Genomic DNA, 26,087 nt, shown 5'->3' on the forward strand with positions numbered 1-26,087 from the left:
ACTGGACCCTACAATGGGCCAGATTCAGATTGTTTCTGAACCCTAGGCTCAGGGAGGATAATCAGTTTCAGAAGAAGGTGTCAGTGTGACCAGTGACATATTTGGAAAATGAGTAAAAGATTGTAGCATCTTTTACCTTGTCAGATGACTGTGCAAGTAAGACTGGCAGCTAGTAGTCCATCTTCAAAGTCAGCAAATTCTAACTTATGGAAGCAGTTTGCAAATGTATGTGCTTAGTAGAAAGATATTTAGATGTTCATATACAGGCCCAGTTGGCTTTTTGATTAGTTCAATTGGATTTAATGTTGGGACTGTGAAAGGGATCAGACAAGTGATTCTCGTCTGTCCTCATGTGTACCCCTGAACAAGGTTCTCTTAGTTTCCTTTTAGAACGTTCACAGAACACTTTCGCACTGGTGAAGTACACAGGCCCCTTATGGAACCTTAATTTATGTTTACATAACTGATATACTGTGAAGACGTCTGTTTTTCAGCAATAACATCTGCTGTATGTGGTATTTCTGAAGGCTGATCTCTCTCACTGCAATAAGCATCAAATCCATCCGTGACCCACAAGCCTCAAGCCACAGACACAAACAGCAGCCAACTAGAAGATCCCGAACAATAGCAAGACCATGCAGGAGGAGTAAACAGCAAGGAACAAGGATGCAAGCAATTTACATAAAAAAAGATGTTAAACTTTTGAAGGAGGTGCAAAAGAGAGACCAGAGTATACTGCAGCTTCATGCCAACACTCTTGATGTGACTTTATTAAACTCCCTCCCATTGCAAAAGTGACATCAGAATTTAATCTTGTGCGAAATGTAAATCCCACCAAATTATTCTTCCCATGCTTATGAACATCCCATCATCTTGAACCTAAGAAGGCGTTGCTTTTCCATGTGGAGCAGTCCACACCGTGCAGGATTGATGACAAGTGTTCTTGAGACTCTCTTGTGACCTGAAAGACAGGTCAGTGATAAAACAGACAGACGGAAGTGGTTCAATTACTGCATTAACACGTGCTAAGACATAGCAAAAAAACATCAACCAAGAAGGTATTAAGATCCACTTCATTAGATGTAGGGCAGCTACGTCAGCCCTCTTGAGGAATGACAGTATCACTACGTAATTGCTGGAAGGAGACAATGCAAAATATATCCGTGATTCAGGGAGACTCATGATTCATTCTCTCTCTCTCTCTCTATATATATATATATATATATATATATATATATATATAGCTTAAATATGGACGCGGAATTACATAGACATCTATAAAAGATAGACATATGAAATTAGATAAAACAAATTAAAGTAAATTATCTTTGTAATGGAAGCTGATTTTTAACCATTTAAATGTGATTTTGGAACTATATGATTTAGATACAACATAGATAGTCTAAATATTAGATGTAAATGGACTCTTGATAATAGTTTTATACACAAGCTGTGGCACGGTGATTTGATCCTGTGTTTTTTTACCCCCAGTTCTAAAAGAACCTATATTGTTCCTTAGAAAAGGTACTTTACCAATATCAAAAATTCATTTTTAGTATGTTCAATACAAGATAGATAGGAAATTATTGATATAAGAAAATGGTTAGAAAATAAGATAGGGAAATGTAGGTATATTTATATTTTTCTCTTTACCATACTGGACAACATGAAATTATGTAGACATGGGTACTTTACCTATGTTTTTTGAAGCACTTAAAATAGACTTAAAATAATGTTTAAAAAGTCCTAAAAGGTTAAAATTGGAAATGGAATATGGATAAGAAGATCTAGGGTTGGACCTGGTAAGTAATATTAAGCACTTGTACTCTTTCATTATTTTGTAAAAAAGAGTAACAAATGAGATTGGGGTTAACAATGAGGGAATTAGCAATCATCAGAGAGAACTGGATTTTAATTGGTGTATGGTGGGTAGTCACATGAGTTAAAATATACTTAGGATGCATGAAACTCTATGGCCAGTCCAAGGCTCAGCCCGAAACGCGTTGCCATTGTTCTGGACTTTGCACTCAGTACTTTATACTTTATAAAATGGAATAAAGAAAGAAACTCTTTTGAAATTGTTTTGGTGGTGCCGGCGTCATATATGCCGTGAGAATCTGAAGAAAGCTTGGTTCCCATTGTTGCTATGAAGTGACTCCTATGTTTAATATATATATATATATATATATATATATATATATATATATATATATATATATATATATATATATATATATAATAAAACCAAGGCTCTTTCAGGGTTAGAGTGATGCATAAATTATGCAAAAAACAAAGGAGAACTCTGGGAAGTTCCTAATTTTAGGTGGAGAGCAGCTCTAGTAAGGAGCACCCTGCAACACCAGCAACACTCTAGATTTGCTCACCTCAAATGTCTGCTTATCTAGCAAAGTTTTTAAGCATAGGATCAACACAGTGCTATCCTTGCGGAGCTAGATAGTGACAAAGTATTTTGCCATTTGTACCGCAAAATCTTTAAACATAGGATGGACACAGTGTCATCCTCGCCGAGCTGTAAAATGACAAAAGCCATTTACCACTCCAGGCACAGTAATACAGCTTTGGACTGGTCAAACACCAGCCAAGCCAACCTGGAAAGCGTAAAGCAACCTCTGACACGTGTTTTGCTCTCATTAGAGCTCTGCTGAGGGGTTTAGCTTTGTCCAGACACATAGCATAGTAAAGTGCCACCATATACAGGGAGTGCAGAATTATTAGGCAAATGAGTATTTTGACCACATCATCCTCTTTATGCATGTTGTCTTACTCCAAGCTGTATAGGCTCGAAAGCCTACTACCAATTAAGCATATTAGGTGATGTGCATCTCTGTAATGAGAAGGGGTGTGGTCTAATGACATCAACACCCTATATCAGGTGTGCATAATTATTAGGCAACTTCCTTTCCTTTGGCAAAATGGGTCAAAAGAAGGACTTGACAGGCTCAGAAAAGTCAAAAATAGTGAGATATCTTGCAGAGGGATGCAGCACTCTTAAAATTGCAAAGCTTCTGAAGCGTGATCATCGAACAATCAAGCGTTTCATTCAAAATAGTCAACAGGGTTGCAAGAAGCGTGTGGAAAAACCAAGGCGCAAAATAACTGCCCATGAACTGAGAAAAGTCAAGCGTGCAGCTGCCACGATGCCACTTGCCACCAGTTTGGCCATATTTCAGAGCTGCAACATCACTGGAGTGCCCAAAAGCACAAGGTGTGCAATACTCAGAGACATGGCCAAGGTAAGAAAGGCTGAAAGACGACCACCACTGAACAAGACACACAAGCTGAAACGTCAAGACTGGGCCAAGAAATATCTCAAGACTGATTTTTCTAAGGTTTTATGGACTGATGAAATGAGAGTGAGTCTTGATGGGCCAGATGGATGGGCCCGTGGCTGGATTGGTAAAGGGCAGAGAGCACCAGTCCGACTCAGACGCCAGCAAGGTGGAGGTGCAGTACTGGTTTGGGCTGGTATCATCAAAGATGAGCTTGTGGGGCCTTTTCGGGTTGAGGATGGAGTCAAGCTCAACTCCCAGTCCTACTGCCAGTTCCTGGAAGACACCTTCTTCAAGCAGTGGTACAGGAAGAAGTCTGCATCCTTCAAGAAAAACATGATTTTCATGCAGGACAATGCTCCATCACACGCGTCCAAGTACTCCACAGCGTGGCTGGCAAGAAAGGGTATAAAAGAAGGAAATCTAATGACATGGCCTCCTTGTTCACCTGATCTGAACCCCATTGAGAACCTGTGGTCCATCATCAAATGTGAGATTTACAAGGAGGGAAAACAGTACACCTCTCTGAACAGTGTCTGGGAGGCTGTGGTTGCTGCTGCACGCAATGTTGATGGTGAACAGATCAAAAAACTGACAGCATCCATGGATGGCAGGCTTTTGAGTGTCCTTGCAAAGAAAGGTGGCTATATTTGTGAATGTTGAGATGTTATATTGGTTTCACTGGTAATAATAAATAATTGAAATGGGTATATATTTTTTTTTTGTTAAGTTGCCTAATAATTATGCACAGTAATAGTCACCTGCACACACAGATATCCCCCTAACATAGCTAAAACTAAAAACAAACTAAAAACTACTTCCAAAAATATTCAGCTTTGATATTAATGAGTTTTTTGGGTTCATTGAGAACATGGTTGTTGTTCAATAATAAAATTAATCCTCAAAAATACAACTTGCCTAATAATTCTGCACTCCCTGTATATATAAAGAGAGAGAGAGAGAGAGTGAGTGAGTACACATTTTGAATTGAGATGACAAATACAACTTTAGGGACGGTAGGGTCCATGGCTTGAGATGAAACCAGTTTCTTTTACCAACAACCCAAATCTGCTTTGGCATTACAAACATATCCAGGATGCCTGATCCAAAGGAGGGGTCAAATTCAAATGCTAGCAAACAGATGTCAGAGAGGACTGCATATGACAGAAGGAATTTGAAGATCTTTGCCCAAGATGGAGAAAGTTGGTGACTAAAATGCTGTTCTAAATTGAAGAGATTCCTGAACAGGGTAGGACAAGAAGCAAACACACAATTGTAGAGTAACAGTTAATATGAGAGTGGTTGTTTATGAACACCAGACATGTCACTTGTATCGAGTTAGCAAGAAGAAATCAGGGGGATGCAACACTCTAAAGAAATGTTAGTGTGCACAATTCACAAAGATAAATCTACAGGCGAAGATCTATTCTCGTGGAGGTTTGTACCTACCCCTGTGCATAAATCTCAGCCTAGATGCAAATCACCACAGGTGACGTCATAAATTGACTTCCCTGGTGATGGTATTAGCAAAACATTGCATCACAAAATAATGGATGGAGCATGAAGCTCAAAGGATGAAAAGATTGCTAACAAACCAAAAAGGATGAAAAACGGAGGAAAGGCTTAATTGATTGGAGATGACAGGTCAATGCATTTTCTTTCCCTCTTACTTGTGGCAAATTGTATTTGATGTACCTTCAGTAAGCAAAGGATAGGGACCAGTATTGCTACTGGTAACAGCGAATGTAGTTCATTATTTTCTGAACATACTGTGAGATAGATGGAAAGTGTGGGCATCAAACACTAATCGAAATACAGCGGACTAATTTGTGTTGTGAGACACCTGAGGTTACTCACTCACAAATATACTGTTGTATACTGAAAGCCAGTTGCGTATTATGTCATATTCAAATAAAAATAATAAAAGTATTTGAACTTTGAATGAGAGCTTTGAGATGAATGTCAAGGTGAACGATAAAAGTGTGGTGAATGGCAATGGGGATGACAGAAAATTCAAACATATAAAGACTAGACATGTGCCTAGGGCAGTAGTAGCCTTATTAGGGATAGCAGACACACAAGAAAACAGGTTTGGAAAACAATATACATTTTAAAAAGATCTTCAGAGAATGTGAAGTGCTAATGTAGCTCTTTTACTGATGAGTCATAAAACATTATACATTATGATAGTAGGCTATCTTCTGGATCACAATTTTGACAGTCTGTTAACTCGCATGTAATGTTATAGTGATTAAATGATTATAACACTTAAAATGTACATATCTTTAAATGGAAAAAATATTATATCTAATTATTAAATAAGTATTCTATTATTTTAAAATGTAATAATGAACTTTAAAATAAAAAAATAATATTACTTTAACAGAATGATACATAATTATAATATGTATTAAATAAAAAATAAAACTGTTATTGAGGGTGGGATTTTTTAACAAATGTTTATTTGATTACTTCTAGGTTAATAATATTTTAATTAACTTTGGTTTACAGTACACATTCAAATATTTTAATATTTGTGTTGTAAGTATAATAAATGTTAATCATTTTCCTAAATCTTTTCAATAGAGAGAGCTCCATCTCGGTAGTGGATACCTCCAGCTACATGTGAAAAGTGACTAATAGCAGTTTTACACTTGTAAATTATATAGTAGGAGGCTCCGCTCCTTAACTTGAGGGCCTGGAGATATAAGTCTGCACCTATGTGTAAATCTACTCTTGAAAATGGTGAATAGCAAAAAATGTAGATTTAAACCTCGGTCCAGGAGTACTTTTACATGTGAATACAGCTACACAATTCTAAATGTATAAATGTATCTTTGTGACTCAATCCTTATGTTGTTTGGGTATCTGAAACGTTTTGTCTACCAGTTTTGCGGATATTTTGGGGAACATATGTCATGATGCTTTCCTAAGCCATTTCTTTTCAGCAGGTTAATGTGTTTAAGGACTCAGTGACCATATCACTGACCAAGTTGTGTGATTCCATTTGATTGTTTCTGCATTCAACTTTAAAGGTTTATGTCTCTGGTTGGTGGTGATCTGAATATGTATTATGTTATAGGTTGGCTCACTATGCCACAGCCACAACAGCCCTTTGGAGAAAATGACCTGCATTGTAGGCAACTCACTTCCATCAATAAAAGCCAGTCAGGAGTACAGGACTAACATATAAATGACACTTCTCTAGCTCTACTGGCTACTGACAGGACACCTCTGACTATTAACAGACTCTCTGCCCAAACACTAGTGACTTCCAGAGGCGTAAGTTTCACTGACTCTTACTCAGTTTTTTTGGATTTTCCATGCTACAGTACCGACTTGTGACTAACCCTTTCCCAGTTCAACTGCCCTACCAAAATCAGAGGCCTGATTGGGATTTCAGAGACACAGGGCTGACGTTTGACAGCCAATCAGACTTTTAGAGGCATATGACTGACTTGTAAATAACAGAGCCACGCCAGCCTTTCAGCTTCTAAGACCTGACTGGTGATCGACTTTGCCACAGCCCTCCCACCTTTTTCAGTGGCAGAGACATGTCTGTGACTGAAGGAATGCATGTATGGCAGGGTTAATCACTCCAGGCTTGTGACACTGGAAAGCCATTGGCTTTTATGCAGACTCAGTCATTAGCCAGGCTTATGTCTAAAAGGCTGATGAAGTGGAAAAGTCTGAGTAAGAGCCCTGACTTATGACTGACTGCCCATACATAGCTGACCTTCATGAGGGACAGGTTTAAGTTGGGGCCAGCAGTGGCCCATCGTTAAGGGCGGTGGAGTTTGACCCTCCACTTTTCCTGGTGGATGAAGAGTGTCTATCCGGATGAGCCGAGGTCAGCCTGAAAGACACTCTTCATGTGTGGGTCAGGCAGCCAGGTGCTGTACAAGTGGTAAATGCTCAGACGCCTGGCTGCCTGAGCCAAATTTGCCAGGCTGAAGATTTCATAGCCCAGTGGGCGTGATCTACTTAGCCTGGAAAAATCTATTGTACGCCTTCCCTTCATGACAAGAAGGAGTGTCACTGATAAACTGGGCCTGGGCACTTCAGTTTTAAGCCCAGAAGCACCCAGGGTCAAGTGGCTATCAGTGGCTATCAGTGATGCTCATCACAGAATGGAGTGGGGTCAGCAATTTTCTCTGACCCCATCCAACTCTGTGACAAGGTAAGAAAGGTCCTCCTATCACTAGCTGACTTTTCACAAGGCCAGCCAATGAAAAGAGGCAGAAGAATCAATCTTCCCTCCCTTCCTTCAGAACAGAGATTTCCCTCCTGCGACCTGAGATACGGCCTGGTAAAAATATGTTTTTGTAATGTTGGGGTTGTGTGTGTGCATGCATGAATGTTTGTGCCTGCGTGCTGTGGATGGGTGTGTGCAGGTGTATGTGCTGGGTGTATGTCTGTGCAACTGTGAATGAGCATGTGTATTTTGTGTGGTGTGTTTGTGTGTGTGCCCACACCACCGCTGCTGCACATTATGGGTGCATGGTACATGGCTGACATATGGCCAAATGTGCCATAGGTCTAAAAGTTTATCAGAGAACCTCGCCTGCTGATTTCACTTCAAGCTGTTATTGTTGCCTGAGTTGCCATTTTAAAGCAGGCATGGCAAGCCCACCATCTCCCCCATGCTCCCAGCTTCCACCAGTGTCTCTCTGTCCTTGTTGTGAAATTAAAAATTTGACAACAGAGATGATGGACACCCATGATGGGCACCCACGCAATTCCTAATTACAAAGGAACACGACCCTTGTATAAGTTTACTGTTTTTCAGACTAGAATGGAAAAGGCCTCATCAGTCATCTACATTATGGTTAAAGAGAGTATAACACAGGGCAGAAGATCAAAGAAAATAAATCGGTTATATTGTGGCTCTCCTAGGACTCTGGGGGCACAGTTTACTTATGCACCTCCTGCAGGAATCTGTGTTTCACTGCATGGTCCAAGGGGTGAATCTCGGTGGGTACACTCAGCCTTTCCAACTTTCAAGGTCAATACAATGGGTACTAGTGCTTGGTTGAAGGTGCGTTTTACAAATACGCTTTATGTTATGACTAGAGAAAAGCTGCGTACAGTCGATAACATGGTAAGAAAGGTACTGTGCATTTTAATTATGTTACGGAAATGTACAACATTTGTGAATACTGCTTGACATAAAAGTTTTAAAATTTCGCATTAAGCGAGTTTAATTCATTTTTAGCTGGCAGAAAACTGGCTCAGGCAAGAAATGTCTCGTGAAGAGACAAACCACTATCCAAATGGTACTGACTTTTTTAGGTGAAGTATGCCCGAATGAGAACGTTTCAAACAATATACGGTCAAATCACAGTTCATGCATTTGCATAATTTTGGGTCATTTTCACAAAATTCCATCAAACAAAATTAAGCGATTAGTGCAAATACAGTGATTGCCAAACGACATTGTACAGCAAGCATGTAAATATCACTGTCCATTCAGAGCGACGAAACACTGGGGAGTCAGTGAGTGGCGTGACTGGGAAGTGCCGTGAAGACAGAGTGGGCGACTCAGTGAGAAACACTGCGCTGAGTGGAGCTAAAGCGCTGAGACAGGGTGTACCGTTCTTGGTTCAGCTGATTTCACTTTGATTTGACCTTCACAGAAGGTCAACAAAACAATATAGTTCACTATCCAAAAGTATTACACAAAATCTTTAATATCCATTCAGAATACAAATAAAAATGTAAACAATCGTATAGGCATTGTAGGGATGCAGCAGAGAATATACAAATTTGAACACTAATTTAAAATTAAATAAATGAATTTCATGATCCTGGGACATCTGTGACTATTTTCACGTATTTCCTATGAACTTTGGACAAACAAGATGTGTTTCCAATGCTACTATATCAAGCAATATAAATTACATGTGCATTCCGATGTAGGCACATTAAGCCAATTCTCAAAATGTGCTTGAAGTGGAGGAAGAAACATCAAACTTAATGATCAATTAGTAAATATAAACATATATATTCATTTGAGCTCTTTGACAAACAGGAGGTAGGTATGAGCTGATGATACAATACAGCTTGTTAGTTTTAAAACGATATTGCTGAACAACTTTTCACTCTACAAAAACGACATTCGTAACATTAACTTACCACAGAGACCAGCTTTCGCATTGTACACCATCACACATTGTATTTGATGGCAGGGCCTTAAGTGGGCCTGGACCTGAGCACCAGCAGTTCTAAAAAGAAGGTGCTGAGACGGGCCTCTATCGGCCTCCTCATTTTTGTCCTCACCCTCGGGGTGAAAAAAAAATCTTAATTCTGCAGCAGTACAACCTTGCGCTGCCTTTGATGTAACTCCAAAGAGACTTGTTACAGTTCTCTCACAGTGCCATCATTTTAGAAATGAAGCATTTTTAAATATTTTATTCAAAAAGGCTTATTTAGCATATGCAACTAACAACGATTTACAAAGCCAATAGTCCTGGCTTGTTGTAGGTGTAATGTTACCTGTGTTATATATCTGGATCAAATGACAGAAAGAAGCAGCACAATACCAGTGGGGTGGCACACTATGCTAACTACAGATTTTTATCTTACGTTTTTAAGCTACACCCTTAATTACATCAGCCACGCCCCTTTTAGAGCGCCCCCCTCACCCTCCCACAGTTTTTTCATCCCACTTAAAGACCTGTTTGGTGTTAAAAACACTGAGGTGTCTTTTATGTGGGTCTCTGTGTGGACAGACTCTTTTAACTATTTTGCCTAGTATGTCAATATTGCCAAGGTGGTCTCTTTACTACCAAGATCCTGCCTTTCAAAACTACTACAATATGGAAAATAAAAACTGCTCTCACTTTTCGGTGGGACAAGTACTGGAAGAGAATACAGAAAACTCATACCAAAGTCTCAACTCAAAGCATTATGTATTAATTCTCTTTTGAAGTCTGGTTCCCGCCAGGCAGGCTTGGGAACGCTGTACATAGCAGTTAATCCAGGCACTGCCTGGGATAACATAATACTACTTTTACAAAATGTGCATTAGTCACAATTTGCACAGTGATATGGAAGATTCAAATATTGAAAGTGCATAAAAAGTGAATAAGAAAGGCCACCGATGAAATAAATTATTAATTCAGCCGCACAAATTGTCTTCTGCAGAAAAATGCAAAAATCATATATTATGAAGTAACACAACTTGCATTGTGACAGGGAGGATGCCACGGTGTCGCCGAGTTAGCAAAAACTGCAGGCGGCAGAAAGAACGTTGCGCCGTAAATCATGACTACCTTATAGCAGGTAAATTACTTTCAAATATTCATATAACTAAAAAGAAGTTCCATTGTCACTCACCCCTTCTCCAATATTTCCGTCGTACTGAAAGCAGTGCAGGTGCGCGCCTGCGTCCAACTTTTGGGAATCACTGCGCAGCGCGGAACATTGCGGCATGCGCCAAGTAGGCCCATTTAATATGCACGTCCGGGTGTGGGATGACAACGTTCCGAGTCGCCCCGAGCTGTGGAGCTATTTCATTCAGGCGGATCCCTCCGCTGCGCATTCATCGCCATGGAAACTAACTGCACTGCGAAATGTTCCTTCCCCAAGTGAGCGAACAAACAAGAACGATGGATAGAAAAGCACGGGGAGTGCATCAAAATTCAAGAAGCAAACGTGGGAAACAAGTGCAGCACGTTTTCCAAGAGAGGTGCGCACTCCCTCCCGTATCCGGCCAACTCTTCAAGAGAAAACTGGTCTCACGTCTTAGCGGCTGTTTGCTTTTGTCCAACGTTAAATAAACACGCACGTACCAGCCGCACCAAGTCTTGGTTTGCAGAAGGATACTAAGCAAATACAATATTCTGACCTTCGCAGTGTCTAGCTAGAATCAATGCTTAATTTGTTAAAAAACATGTATTTCGTAGCCGCCCACAGCTCTTGTGGCTGCTGAGTATTAAGGTTGCCTGGACTTCATTCCTCCCCATGCCCCTTCTTTCCTCCACTCTACACTTCCGGCCTCTTTATCTCACTTTTGCATGTTCTTTTTCACCCCACCTTCTTTCTCATTGTTTTCCTGTCATCCTCTGCCTCATTCATGCTCTCTTTTCTGCCCTTTCTCTTGCTCTGTGTCAGCACCTGGTGGCTTTTAATTGTAATTGTAAATAGTACTTGTATAGCGCTTAACACCCCTGAGGAGGCATTGAAGTGCTTTGCAGCAAGTAGCATGCTCCTGTTTAACAGTGGATTAGTAATGGGTGTTTATTTATTTTCGGTGTGCAACAGTTGTTTTAGCATTTCATGTATGTTCAGCAGTTTAGAGTAGGGATGGATTGACAGGAATGGATTTGAAAAGGGAAGTTGTTTTTTTAAGTCGTGGTCCACAAAAAATGAGAGTCAATACACACCACTTGAAACAACTGGCAGAAATTAATTACTCTCTAGGACTGCCACCTTCTTTAAATTTAAGATCAAAAAGTTGCTAAATCATATTTCTTCACACACAAAAATACAAATATTATGATCATTCTGACACGGACACAGCATAGGCTCCTAAGGAGTGGGCAGGTGGATGCCCGCTGATAAGAACAGGGGATGAAACCCAGAAATGCAGCATGATCGCCAGCCGCCTGAAGTTGCCTTCATTCCATGTGGTTGAGAGCACAGCGGGGGAGTCTTAGGGAGGTCTGTCTTACCACGCACAAGCGGTATGCTTTAGAAATGACCCCACCTGTGTCAGCCTGCCTTTATGAATTCTGAATCAGTTTGGGGTACCTCTAGCCATGCCTTCCCTAATGCTGGTTGTATTGATATAGCACTTTCCAAACCCCTTGCAATGCCTAAAATGCCTTTTTTTTTTAATTTTTAGAGTAGGTACCACCACCACCACATATTCCCTCTATATAGTAATTCGTAGTCCTGATGAGGTCACAGGATGCTTCCAATTATCTTCAAAATCCTGGTTACCCTTTGTGTGTATAGTTGAAAGTGGGTTGGTTGTATTTTGGCCTACGAGGCAAAAGTTGGGTGTAGTGCTTCGGGGATTCGAGGCAGGGTAAAAGTGGTACACAGGGCTTCTCGGAGCATTAGTGCTAGCGTTGCAGCGACTGTAGCTGTTTCACTGTTGGCTAATGCATCTTTTGCAGTATCTCCAAAATTGCAACGGGTAACTTGAGGGGGTAGAAGTAAGTCAATGGATTTCCTCTGTGTCTTACACCCATGGCTCCTTTGTTTCTGGACACTTTGTAGATTCACAGGGAGGCCGAATTTAAAGCCAGCAGGGAATAATTGTTGATACATTTTCAGCAGGTGTATGATTCAATGTAAAAAGCAAGTGGGAAACAGTGGTGCTGGAACAATTTACAGGAATACGGTGCTGCTGCCATCAATGTTACATAACGAAACTAATATCGATTCTGAAAAATCTAAACATTACACAAAGAACAAGTGGGGCAAATAAGCCACGCCCATTCTGCAGGAGAGTGGTATGGGATAGTATGCAGCTGGTGTTGCATTTAGGAGACCAGTGTTTTGTATCACTAAAGCATTGTGTGGTAGTACACTGCCACTTACAGATGCGCATTTTCCAATGAAATAGCCACTGAATTTGCACAGACCTATTTACTGGTAAAACTACATAGCCCACGAACAATAATGTGTAGAAATTGGGTGTCAGCGAATATTTGCCATTTGCGCTTCACCAAGTGATTTTATTTGTTTTGATCTTATTAAAATCTGTGCTTCCATCACACCAGCATTGGAAAGAAATTGCTTATTTTTTGGTTTCCTAGCTGTTTATTTATTTGGAATTTGTGGTACTGTTCAGTTATAGGTATTTAAATTTTATTTTTTTATGAATAATAAATGTATAATCAATGAAAGGTAAGCACCATCACAATAATAAGTAGTATTGGAATGACAAATAAGGAAGTTTGCTTCACACAGTAGTTCAAAAACTGAATCAAACTATAGTACAGTTTTCAAACAATATAATATATTTCTGTGCAAGACCCAAAAACCTGTCGCCAAATGGTCTTCCTTCAGATGGGTCAGAATAAACCCTCCTCCCACTTCTGTGTTCCTATTCTGCCATCCCTCTTGAAAGTAATGCTCTTTAGTGATACCTTATTTCACAAACCTTATCAACAATTTCCCACAGGATAGTTCCAGATCCCTAAAATTTGTCTAGATCATTCTCTAATTAAAAACAATGACATTAGTAATATGAACAATTTCTATCCTGCCTCCAACTTACACTTTCTTCCTAAGACCCAGAAAACTATGTTGAAACTCAACTAGAAGCCTGCATGATGACTAACCTGCTCCATACCCCTTTTAACCATCACCTTTTATGAAAACTTCAATGGATAACTGAAGAACTGGCAATAGCAGATACATGTACATGGCCCTAGCACATCAGATGTTGTTTAGGAATGTGGCTAAATTGAAGAATCATAGGAAATTTTAATTTAGCTTCTTGAGCATACCACTTAGGTTACACAGTTGTCAATCTTTCTCCTTTTGAAGTTGATTTGAAGCTGAGAATTCACTTCCAGCAGTTCTTCCATTTAAATCAGGGATTAAAACCTTTATTTCTTCTAGGTCTTGGTATTGCCCATATCCTTGCATTCCCTTGGCATCTCTTATCTTACTGTATGAGGTTGATACTATAACTATTTATGGCAACACAGTCTAGGATGGGGAGGTTGTAATTGTTTATTCATTTTGTGATAGATATAAAGACATCGTCTTGTAATCTAACTTAAGTTATTTCTCTTTTCTCTCCTTTTTAGGTTGGTTTCTCCGCCTTTAGATGGTTTGATGAGGAGGTTTGCTGCTCCCAGGTCATGCTCTTCATCGATATACCTCGGAATTAAGGAGAACCAGGTATCAGGTAAGTGTAATAGTGTGCAGTATGGTTGGGGTTTCACCAGGGAGGGAGGTGAGTGAGGGAAGTGAGGTAGGGGTCACTGCAAAGTGCGTAATACGTGTTTTCACATGCAAAAAGTGGTATTCTCCTTTGCCATCTGACCTGCTTCATCTAGGAGGCTAACCCTCCTAGGATTCCCTTACTTCCCCTCGTGTCCCTTAGTCCCAATAGGTATACTCAAGTTGAAAAAGTCCGTAACTTGTGTAGCATGTTCCTCCAGGAACGTGGAGTGGTCTTTTTGCGGTATACTCCTTTCTGGCTGGCTCTCAGTCCACTCCAACACCAAGCGTTACGTCCCCACCTCAGGATCCTCTGTTTTCCTCCTCCTTGTCCTCCTCCTCCTCCTCGCTCTCTGCTGTTTCTGGGCCCCTCTTGGACTTTCCGTTCGACCCCGGTTGCTCTGCTGTTGTGTCTTTTCCTTCCTTGCCTCCTTGTTGTCCTCTTGCGTTGCTTCTCTTCTCTTTGCCGTCATCCTTGCGTCCTCCGCTCGCGTTTCTCTCTCTTGGTGCGCCAGCACCTCCTCCAGAACCCAAAAGTTCACGCTCCCGGTCGGGTCTCTTCTATTTGAAGTGCCCCGGGGGCACTTCCTGGTAACAGCACGCAGGGTTGCCTCGGCAACCCGCTCTGCCGGCTGCAACCCTGTAACGGGGCCCCTGTTACACTTGCATTTTCTGATTTCATGCAATTTGTCATAATGTGAAATGTTCTTTCACCCTTGAGAGTCAGTTATATAAAACTGCTAAATAAATAACCAAATCCACCCAGATGAATTGACGTACACATTCAGAGCCTTAAAATTAACTATCAGGGGCGTGGCTTCGGGCGTCAAGATGGCGGTCGCACTCTGAGAGTGCTCTGGACCCCTCCGTCATCCGCCCATAGCCAACGCGGTCCGATTGAGCAGAAAGACGCCGATTCGGGCTCCCCTGTGAACCTGGGTCTCATAGGGAGTCGTATACGGCAAACGAACGAGGATCCTGCATCCCACGCTCGTGCGGAGATCCGGCCGATCCCGGGAAGGGAAAAGAAGATGACGGCCGCTACGCGATGCACCCGACTGGGATGAGATCGGGCCGATCGCATTGCTGATGGAGAACGCAGCGGATTGAGGGAACGGCGAGAGCCCCTGGGGAGCCTGGACCGGGCCCGACGATGGATCCCTGTGGCCTGAAGGCCGATGAAACCCTGGCCGAGAGGGAGAGTGCCGGGTGAGCGGCCCTGCCCCGGTGCTCTGCCCCGCGGGTACAGGCCGGGAGGCCGAGACCCCCCCATTTGTCCAGCCTTGCCCGCGAGACAGAGGTGAAGCGGCTGGGCGGGGACAAGAAGCTTGCCGCCGCAGCTTGTGCCCTTCCCCGCGGATCCCTGTAGCCGGTAGGCCGGTGAAACCCCGGCCGAGGGGGAGAGCACCGGGTGAGTGGCCCTGCCCTGTGCGCTGTCCCGCGGGAACGGGACGAGGGGCCGAGACCCCCCATTTGTCCTGCCGGGCCCGCGAAACGGAGGTGAAGCGGCCAGGCGAAGACCGCCACCGCGGCTGATGCCCTTCCCCCGCGGCCCCCCTCTGACACGTAATAGGGGCGGGGCCGCGCGAGGGACCACGACCCAGCTGGGAGTCGGGCGGGGACCCCCAGGAAGACAAAGACACACCTCAAAGGCCCAAGAGAGAAGGAGGAAAGGGGGGGGGCAGTGATCTGTGATACCCCCCTCTCCTGGCCCTGTCACAGCGAAGGGGACACGCGGTGGCCCACCTCCGGCTCCCCTTCAGACCTTCACCCCGAGGGGGCTCGCCAAGGCCCATAGCAAGAGATAGGAGCAGACCAAGATCCGAGTAGTGGAGGAACACATCCCAGAACAGCCTGAAATTTAAGGCCTTGAACAATAGAAAATTGACCCTTGTCGAAACAGATCTGGAAACCAGAGGCCAACGTGTGGCGAGACGGGAACCTTCCACTGAAATACTAGATCCTGGGTATGGGGGGACTTGGGCCCTGATCTATGGCGAGTCCCTCCCATCTGAGCAGAGGGAACGAGGAGGGGAGCACCGGATGAGAGCCAATGACCCGGCCCTCCAAAGGTGCCAGTAAGAGACACTTCCACAGAGCCCAAGGGAGAATAAAAGAAACAAGGGGACGCCATTGAGGCAGTGGCATCCTACCGTCCCTGCGCGGAGCAAAGCGGTAAAACATTCCCTGGTCCAAGATACTTGAAGACAAACTGAAATCTTGGGCTTGAAAACATAGTACGGAGAGTGCGATACACTCGACCCTCACCCCAGGCGCCACAATGGGAAAGGACAAGGCGAACAAACAACCTCCACCCTCCCAGCAAAAAATCAATCATTTCTCGAAGACGACGGGCCAACGGGGAGGGGGAGACACAGCCAGCGGGGGTCCGGCCCCAGACGGAGTGAGCGCCATCCTCCAAGCTATCCAATCATCGCAGACGGCCGTGGAAACCAAAATCGGAGAAGTGCGCGTGGATATGGGCCTCATCAGACAAGACCTTAGAAATGCAGTAAACCGAATCACGGAGGTGGAATCCCGAGTTTCTCAGAATGAAAACGATTTGTCTGACCTCAAAACCAAAGTGGCTCAGCTGCAGACTCGAACCAGCGAGCTTCACCGTTGTGCAGAAGATGCTGAAAACCGGGCAAGACGCAACAACTTACGCTTCATCGGTTTCCCCGAGGGCATAGAGGACGACAAGGCCTCCGAGTTTCTAGAGAGATGGATCAAAATGTGGATGCCGGACCAATCCCTCTCGCCTTTGTTCGCAGTTGAACGAGCCCACAGGGCGCTCGCACCTCGCCCCCCTCCAGGCGGCCCGAAGTGCCCAATGATCGCACGATTTCTCAATTTTAAAGATAGAGATAATATCCTTAAAGAAGCGAGGAGACTGGAAGAGCTTCAATGGGAAAATCACAAAATCCTAATCTTTCCGGACTACACCAGAGAGGTTCAAACCCGCTGCAGGTCATATGAGCTTGTTAAACAAAAACTCAGGGCAATGCAACTCTCGTACATGCTCCTCTTCCCCGCACGCCTCAAAGTTCTCATGGCTGGGAAAGCATACTTCTTTGAATCACCAGAGGAGGCATGGGACTGGCTGACGGAAGAGGGCATCGGAGCCCGAGAAGGTCCCCCAAGATCTACCGGGAAAGCCCTATGTGTCGAACCCTCCTCTTCAGAGGGGCCCCGGAGGAGCCGGCGGCGCACCAGATCCCGGAGAGGTAGGTGGAAAGACCTGAACACTCCTGCAGACAATGAGGCGGCCCAAGACTCGGACCCACAGACTGAGGGTGCTTCTGATGCTCTCCCGGGGCCTCAGACACCGGCCCAGGTGGCAGAGGACGGTCGCCTAAGTCAATCCCCGATGCTCGGCTGACAGGGTATGTGCAACCCCTTCGCTAGACGCGGGGGAGACAGGCCGCACTTGGTGTGCTCGGGCAGGCCCCGGTGGGACTGCCATTGACGACACCGGAGACTTCCTAATGTATGGTGTCGGATGCTCGATTTGTGACAGTTAATTGCAACTGATCCGAAGGAAAGGAGGGGTCCACCACTCCACCCCAATGACAGCTCTATTGGCTGTCAGGTTCCAGTTGGGTATTCGGGCGACAGATGCTTCCGGGGTGGGAGTATGGGGAGGGGGGGGGGATTTTAGGGGGGGAAGGAAGTTTGATTTAGTGGGCTACGAGTTAGTTAGCCTGGTTTGTAATCTTAAGATTCCACCGAATTGTTTGAAATGGTCGTCCCTAGGCTCACACCCGCACACTAAACCTTGTATAGCACCTGCACATCCCACGCTTGGCCCTCAATGACCCAGGTCCTTTCCTGGAATGTAAATGGCCTATTAGACAAGATCAATTGGTCAGCCGTATTCCACACTCTCCGTAGATACTCCCCCTCCGTGGTCCTCCAGGAGACCCACCTCCTTGGGTCCAGATGCCCAATGCTTGCGCGAGGAGGATATGATAGAGTGTATCACGCGGGATTCTCCAGAGGCTCTAGAGGGGTGGCCATCCTACTTCACCGATCTCTACCCATGGTGATCACAGCCACACAGTCCGACCAGCAGGGTAGATTCGTAGTGGTCACGGGGACTCTTCAGGGGCACCCGCTAAATCTTGTATGCGCCTATGCCCCTCCAGCGGGTCTTGACACCTTCCTACTTTCGCTCCACCAAGTGACTTCAGGACTTCCCCAAGGAACCACCCTACTGGGAGGTGACTTCAACGCGGTTCTTGACCCAATTCTCGACGTATCTGGGGAGATCACCACCAGTAGATCTAAGAGGGCTTCAACCCTAAGCAGCTGGGCGGAGAGCCTCGGCTTGTGCGAGGTGTGGCGCACCTGGCACCCCAGAGAGCGCCAATACACACACACATCGGCGGCCCACCAGACGCAATCCAGAATAGACCTTGTGTTTATGCCAGCCCTGGACTTCTTAAACGTTGCGGGGGTGGGGGCGGAGATTCTCCCTCGAGGGGTCTCGGACCATGCGCCAATACGTATCCGACTGGGCGGAGTAGACCCCACCAGGCGGCCTATGTGGCGTCTGAACGCTTGGCACCTACAGGATGAAGATTACACGCAGGAGCTCAGGAGTCACCTTAGTCAATACTTTGAATTAAACGTAGGTTCGGTTCGATCCCCAGGAATAATATGGGCCGCTGGTAAGGCCACTTTTAGAGGGCACGCCAAATACACCCTTCGGTCCCGTGAACGAGACCAGAACTCCCAGATCTCTGAAATGGAAGCCAAGGCCCTAAGACTGGAACGCCAGCACGCAAACTTGGCTTCGGCCTCTATCATGAGGCAATTGACTAGAGTGAGAGAGGATATCAAACACATAATGCTGGAGACCGCCAAACACATGTGGAGAGCCTCATCAGCCCGAATTTATGGATGCGGGGATAAAAACGGGAAGCTGCTGCACTGGCTAGCCACCCGCCCCATGGCCAACAGAATTATACCCGAGATCCTAGAGGACTCAGGCTCTCTTGTTAAAACATCTGCAGAAATTGCACATAGCTTCGCCTCCTACTATACTCGTCTATATGCCAAGCACCCGCGCCCCGCCATTGAGAGAGAGACCCCACTATTAAACGATATTACCCTTCCTAGGGTGTACCCAGAGGCAAAAAACAGACTGGAGGAGGCCATTAGCCTCGCAGAGATCAGCAATGCAATATCCAGCCTGGCAACGGGCAAAACCCCAGGCCCAGACGGTTTCCCAGCAGAACTATATAGTAAATGCAGCGACATCCTGGGTCCCCACCTACTTAATATGTATGACGAAGCTGAAAACCAAGGCCGTTTCCCCACTGAGATTGACCAAGCGACGATTGTGGTGATCCCCAAAACCCAACCCCCATCACAACACTGCTCTGCGTACCGGCCCATCTCACTCCTAAATGTTGAAATCAAGATACTCTCCTCGATCCTTGCCTCCAGACTGAAGGAGGTAATGCCCACGCTGGTGCACCCTGACCAGTGTGGCTTCATGCCTACCCGTAGTACTAGGCACTGCATCAGGCGGTTGCATCTGGCCTTGGCGCACCACAAAACTCTGTCACACAAGCACTTGGCACTACTTTTACTTAATTTTGAAAAGGCTTTTGACACAGTGGACTGGTCTTACCTCGAACAGGTCCTGCATAAGAACGGACTCGGACCTAAATTCCGAGGACTAGTGAAACTCCTATACTCTAACCCGACTGCCCGAGTCCGGGTGAACGGAGTAGTCTCCGACCCGTTCCCCATTGGACGTGGCACTCGGCAGGGATGCCCGCTATCCCCTCTACTCTTTGCGCTAGTAATAGAACCCTTGGCGATACTACTGAGAAGCGATCCACTGATTGAGGGCTGGCACTGGCCTCTCGGTTTGGAGGACCGAGTGGCATTGTACGCGGACGATGTTCTCCTATATATCTCTAACCCATCCAAAAGCGGCCCACGCCTCCTGGAGATCCTGAGATTTTTCGCAGAAGCCTCGGGACTGACCCTGGACCCGGCCAAGTCCTTGCTAATTCCCCTACACCGCTGTCGAGACTGTATAGACTGGCAACGAAACATTCCAGTTCGGAGAAACAGCTTTAAATACCTAGGAATACATATTTCACTTCTTCCTGAGTTAGCGTGGGAACTTAATATCACGCCACTAACAAAGAAAGTCAAAGCCGATCTCTTGCGCTGGAAGGCGCTTCCCCTGAATCTACTCGGCAGAATAGCGCTGTACAAGATGATGATCCTCCCCAGGCTCCTATACCTCCTGCAGAACTTTCCACTGCCCATCCCCACGAGATGGTTCAGGGAGATGGACTCCTTAGCGCGCCAATTCATATGGGGCAGCACTCGCGCACAATTGTCGCTTAAAACATGTCAGAGGGACATACACGACGGGGGCTTGGGTTTGTCCAATATCCAATATTACTACCTAGCGATGCACACACTCGTAATTAATGACTGGGTGGGGGGTGGGTGGACAGACCCCACATATCAACTAGAACTACAGACAATGGGCTACCCACGGATCTTCGGCGCCCTATACGGGAATCCGATCCCCCGAGATGTCCCAGACGTGACCAAAGTGGTACTACAGGGATGGCGGACGGCTCAGAAAGTGACGGGGTGGTGGAGTCGTCTTACCCAACAGACCCCGCTATGGCACGGGAGGCAGCTGGTACATGTGGCAGGCCTGGAGGGCTTTCAGAACTGGGACAACATAGGAATCTCTACTTTGGGTGATATCTGGGGAGGGTCACATATGCGATCCTTTCAGGACCTCCAGAAACAATACGCTTTGAACAAGACACAGTTCCACCGGTATCTTCAAGTGCGTCACGCCCTACTAGTCCACATACAAGCAGGGGACATCATACCAGAGCATAGTCCCATGGAAGCCAAGGCTCTGATGGGAAACCTGGGTAGAGGAGGGGTTTCCCAGATATATCGCACCTTAACTACCGTCGCGGCGGACCCCCAAAGAGGACTTCGCCAAAGGTGGGAGGATTGGGTGGGTCCCATGGAGGAAATGGACTGGACAGAAGCTCTGATGGCTCCACGCTCTCTTACTATGGCCACGCGCCTTCGATTAATACAAACCTACTTTCTTCATACCGCATATCTCACGCCCGACAAACTACACAGAGCGGGCCTCCGCCCCTCGGCGAAATGCCCCCGTTGTGGGAGCCCCACAGCTGACTTCTTCCACATGGTATGGGTATGCCCGATAATAGCGGCTTATTGGGAAGCGGTTGTGCAGGAGATCTCTGGGGTACTACAAGAAGAGGTGGAGAGGTTGCCGTTGCCCCTCCTTCTGGGGGTTATGGGAGACATTGGGCTGCGAAGAGCAGACCGGACATTCTTAGGGGTGGCATGCCTGGTGGCCAAGAGGGATATAATGGCAGAGTGGAAGGCCAGGAATGCACCGACACTGACTAAATGGAGACGGGGAGTGGACTGGTGTGCGCAACAAGAGAAACTTGTATATGAGGCCAGAGGTTGCGTAAATAAACATAACAAGATCTGGGAGAAGTGGGAGGGCTTGGCAGGCTTTTAGGTTTCTTGATTGTGTATGATATTTTCCTTTTTAACAATGTGTAGCGGGGTCTTAGGATTCGACGATAATTGTTTAATGCCCGTTGGCATCATGTTGAGTTGTACACTTTATGGTTTCATGCAAAATCAATAAAATCTCTTTATCAAAAAAAAAAAAAAATGAACTATCATTTGTATCCTTTTAAAAAAATGTTTGCTTAGTTAATGCCATTTTAGCATTCCTGGAAAATAGATATTTTCTTTTTCAAATAAGTGAAAATCGCTTTTTTTCACTGACTAGGCAACACAGCTGTATGTTCAAAATTGGAGTGGACCAGTGCAATGTCTAATATTCAGAATCCTAGTAATTCCTTGATGACACTTCAGACTGATATGCCTTCTGGAAGATTTTTCATGTCCCAGAGCCACCAATGGGCAAAAAGGAGTGGTGGCAAAAAGGAGGGTGGGAAATCTTCATGAACATTTTCACCGGATAGACTGTTGAAGGTTTTACCTTTCTGAGATAAGACTTTGAACTCCAAAGAGAGGGTCTGTATTGAAATGCAGCAAAAACTACAAAAACACCATTAGGACAACTCAAACAAGTACAAGTACCTGATTGAAACTGCTTCTTGATTCATGTCTCACATGCTCCTTCTAGGCCTTTTGTATAAGGAACTGTAATGACTAAAAGAATGAATGAGTAAACAAATATCTAGAAAAACCGAACAGAAGTCCAGCCATTACCTAGAAAGTTAACCCGCCAATCAACCTTAGAAACCTTTGGTTTCTTATAGAAAACACTCACCCACTAGGGTTACCCCTCGGTGGCATGCTTCATCATTGGGTCCATCCCATTCCACTACTGAAAGGGGCGTGCTGTGACCTACGAATTACGTGGGAGCACTTCTCAAATTTTCCACTATGCCAGCAAGAGGTAGGAGTGGGCGGTCTTACATAAGTGCAAAGAGGTTTAAAAATACCTGCCCTTCAGGGAAAACATTGTTTTATATCTTACCTTAGTGGCGGTTAAAAACGGGGTGGAAAGGAAGGGTATTTAATGTAATCAAATCAAATCAAATCATTAACATGTATAAAGCGCGCTACTCACCCGTGCGGGTCTCAAGGCGCTAGGGGGGAAAGGGGGGGTTATCGCTGCTCGAACAGCCAAGTCTTTAGGAGTCTCCGGAAAGCGGAGTGGTCCTGGGTGGTCCTGAGGCTGGTGGGGAGGGAGTTCCAGGTCTTGGCCGCCAGGAAGGAGAAAGATCTCCCACCCGCCGTGGAGCGGCGGGTGCGAGGGACGGGAGCAAGTGCGAGGCCAGCGGAGCGGAGGGGGCGGGTGGGGACGTAGAAGCTGAGGCGTCTGTTGAGGTATTCCGGTCCCTTGTTGTGGAGGGCTTTGTGTGCGTGGGTGAGAAGACGGAAGGTGATCCTTTTGCTGACTGGGAGCCAATGCAGGTGTCTCAGGTGTGCGGAGATGTGGCTGTTGCGGGGTACGTCGAGGATGAGGCGGGCCGAGGCGTTTTGGATGCGTTGCAGGCGGTTTTGGAGTTTGGCGGTGGTCCCGGCGTAGAGGGTGTTGCCGTAGTCTAGGCGACTCGTGACAAGGGCGTGGGTCACGGTTTTTCTGGTGTCGGCGGGGATCCAGCGGAAGATCTTGCGGAGCATACGGAGAGTGAGGAAGCAGGCGGAGGACACGGCGTTGACTTGCTTGGTCATGGTGAGAAGAGGGTCCAAGATGAAGCCGAGGTTGCGGGCGTGGTCTGCGGGGGTCGGTGCGGTGCCGAGGGCCGTGGGCCACCAGGAGTCGTCCCAGGCGGACGGGGTGTTGCCGAGGATGAGGACTTCCGTTTTTTCAGAGTTCAGCTTTAGGCGGCTGAGCCTCATCCAATCTGCGACGTCCTTCATACCCTCTTGTAGGTTGGTCTTGGCGCTGGCGGGGTCCTTGGTGAGGGAGAGTACAAGTTGGGTGTCGTCGGCGTAGGAGGTGATGATGATGTCGTGCTTGCGTACGATGTCGGCGAGGGGGCTCATGTAGACATTGAAGAGTGTCGGGCTGAGCGATGAGCCTTGAGGTACGCCGCAGATGATCTTGGTGGGTTCTGAGCGAAACGGAGGGAGGTAAACTCTTTGGGAGCGGTTAGCGAGGAAGGAGGCGATCCAGTCCAGGGCCTGGCCTTGGATCCCGGTGGAGCGTAGGCGGGTGATTAGGGTGCGGTGACAGACGGTGTCAAAGGCAGCCGAGAGGTCGAGGAGAATGAGGGCGACTGTTTCACCGTTGTCCATCAGGGTTCTGATGTCGTCTGTGACTGAGATGAGGGCGGTTTCCGTGCTGTGGTTGGTTCGGAATCCGGTTTGTGAAGGGTCGAGCAGGTTGTTGTCTTCCAGGAAGGTGGTCAGCTGTTTGTTGACGGTCTTTTCTATTACCTTGGCTGGGAAAGGTAGAAGAGAGATGGGGCGGAAGTTTTTCAGGTCGCTTGGGTCAGCCGTAGGTTTCTTTAGTAGGGCGTTGACTTCAGCGTGCTTCCAGCATTCGGGGAAGGTAGCAGAAGAAAAAGAAGAGTTGATGACGGTCTAGAGGTGCGGGGCGATGATGTCGTCGGCTTTGTTAAAGATGAAGTGCGGGCAGGGGTCCGAAGGGGCGCCGGAGTGGATAGAGTTCATGATGGATTTGGTTTCTTCCGTGTTGATGTGGGTCCAGTTGTTGAGGGTGATGTCCGGGGAAGCGGGTTCAGTGGTGTATGGTTGGGTCTGGTGTCCGAAGCTGTCGTGGAGGTCGCTGATCTTGCGATGGAAGAAAGTGGCGAGGGATTCGCACAAATCCTGTGAGGGCGTGACGGCGTTGGCGCTGGCGCTGGGGTTGGAGAACTCTTTGACGATGCTGAAGAGTTCTCTGCTGTTGTGGCTGTTTTTGTCTAGTCTGTCGGTGAAAAAGTTCCTTTTGGCAGTGCGGATCAGGTGGTGGTGTTCGCGTGTAGCGTTCTTGAGGGCGGTCATGTTGTCAGCGGTGTGGTCCTTGCGCCAGGCCTTCTCAAGGGCACGACAAGTTTTCTTTGATTCTTTGAGGGTGTCAGAGAACCAGAGAGGTTTTTTGGTGTTGGTCTGTCGATGCGTGCGTTTGAGGGGAGCAAGGTTGTCAGCGCAGTTGGAGATCCAGTTTGTGAGGTTGAGAGCTGCGTCGTTGGGGTCGGTGGTGAGGGTGGGTTGGTTGGCGGCGAGAGCGGAGAAGAGTTGCTCTTCAGGGATCTTGTTCCACTGTCGATGAGGGATGGGTTGAGTGCGGAGGTGGGAGGTCTCGCGTCGGAATGTGAAGTGGACGCAGCTGTGGTCGGTCCAGTGTAGGGCAGAGGTGTGGCTGAAGAAGACGTGTTTGCTGGCGGAGAAGATAGGGTCGAGCGTGTGTCCGGCGATGTGGGTGGCGGTGTTCACCAGTTGTTTGAGGCCGAGGTTGGCGAGGTTGTCGAGCAGGGTGGTGGTGTTGGGGTCGTTGTTTTGTTCCAGATGGAAGTTGAGGTCGCCTAGGAGGATGTAGTCCGGTGAGGCGAGGGCGTGCGGGGAGATGAAGTCGGCGATGGCGTCGCTGAAAGAGGCGCGAGGTCCGGGAGGACGGTAGACGAGGGATCCTCTGAGGGTGGTCCTTGGGTCGGTGCGAATCTGAAAATGCAGGTGTTCAGCGGCGAGGGGGGGTCTTCGGTGGAGGTGGTGACGCTGATGGAGTCTTTGAAGATGATGGCGACACCTCCTCCTACTTGGTTGGTGCGGTCTTTTCTGGAGATCTTGTAGCCTTCGGGGATGGCGGTAGCGATGTCTGGAGCAGAGGAGGCGTTCATCCATGTCTCCGTGATGAAGGCGACGTCCGGGGCTGTGGAGTCCAGGAGGTCCCAAAGTTCAACGGCGTGCTTGTGGACGGAACGAGCGTTGATCAGGATGCACTTGAGGTGGTTGATGGCGCGTGGGCTTGTGGTCGTGGTAGTTGCGTGGTGGAAGATGCGTTTGCAGGAGTTGCAGGCGAAGGGTCCATGGGTGCGTTTGGGGTGAGCTAGAAAGCAGGTTTTGGAGCGCCCTGGGTTGAGGGCGTGGAGGGTGGTGGGGTCGTAGCGGATCAGCGGGGCTTGGGGGAGCTGGGGACCAGGGGTCGTGGCGCTGGGCGCGGGCCAGGCGCGGACGGGCGCAGACGGGCTTGCCTCTGGCGCGCCTCCGGCGCTCCAGCGGCGTGCCCGCTGCGTGCGCCCGCTGCGCAGTCACGCAGCGGCCGCCATAAGAGGTAGGAGGGGGGGGGAGGGGTCAGCTGGGGGCGAATGGGAGCTGGGGGGCGGGGGCGTGCAGGAGGTCGCGGCGGGATAGCGCGAG

At 46.8% G+C, this 26,087-nt stretch overlaps 1 protein-coding gene across 9 annotated transcripts in view; it reads right to left on the reverse strand.

The window, feature by feature from the left end:
- Positions 1 to 26,087, reverse strand: part of MCF2L (MCF.2 cell line derived transforming sequence like) — an 828,274-nt gene that overhangs the window by 696,813 nt on the left and 105,374 nt on the right. For 5 of the 9 annotated variants that reach the window (XM_069204983.1, XM_069204981.1, XM_069204978.1 and 2 more), the window contains exon 1: positions 10,629 to 10,750. The exons of 1 other annotated variant lie outside the window; for it this stretch is intronic. The gene's annotated coding sequence lies outside the window, so the exon portion shown is untranslated. Of the gene's footprint in view, positions 1 to 10,628; positions 10,751 to 26,087 lie in introns of those variants that run through there. 3 more of the 9 variants (XM_069204979.1, XM_069204974.1, XM_069204982.1) reach the window with 2 other exon arrangements.

This window comes from Pleurodeles waltl, chromosome 8 (genome assembly GCF_031143425.1).
Source record: "Pleurodeles waltl isolate 20211129_DDA chromosome 8, aPleWal1.hap1.20221129, whole genome shotgun sequence".
In the NCBI taxonomy this organism is placed as follows: Eukaryota; Metazoa; Chordata; class Amphibia; order Caudata; family Salamandridae; genus Pleurodeles; species Pleurodeles waltl.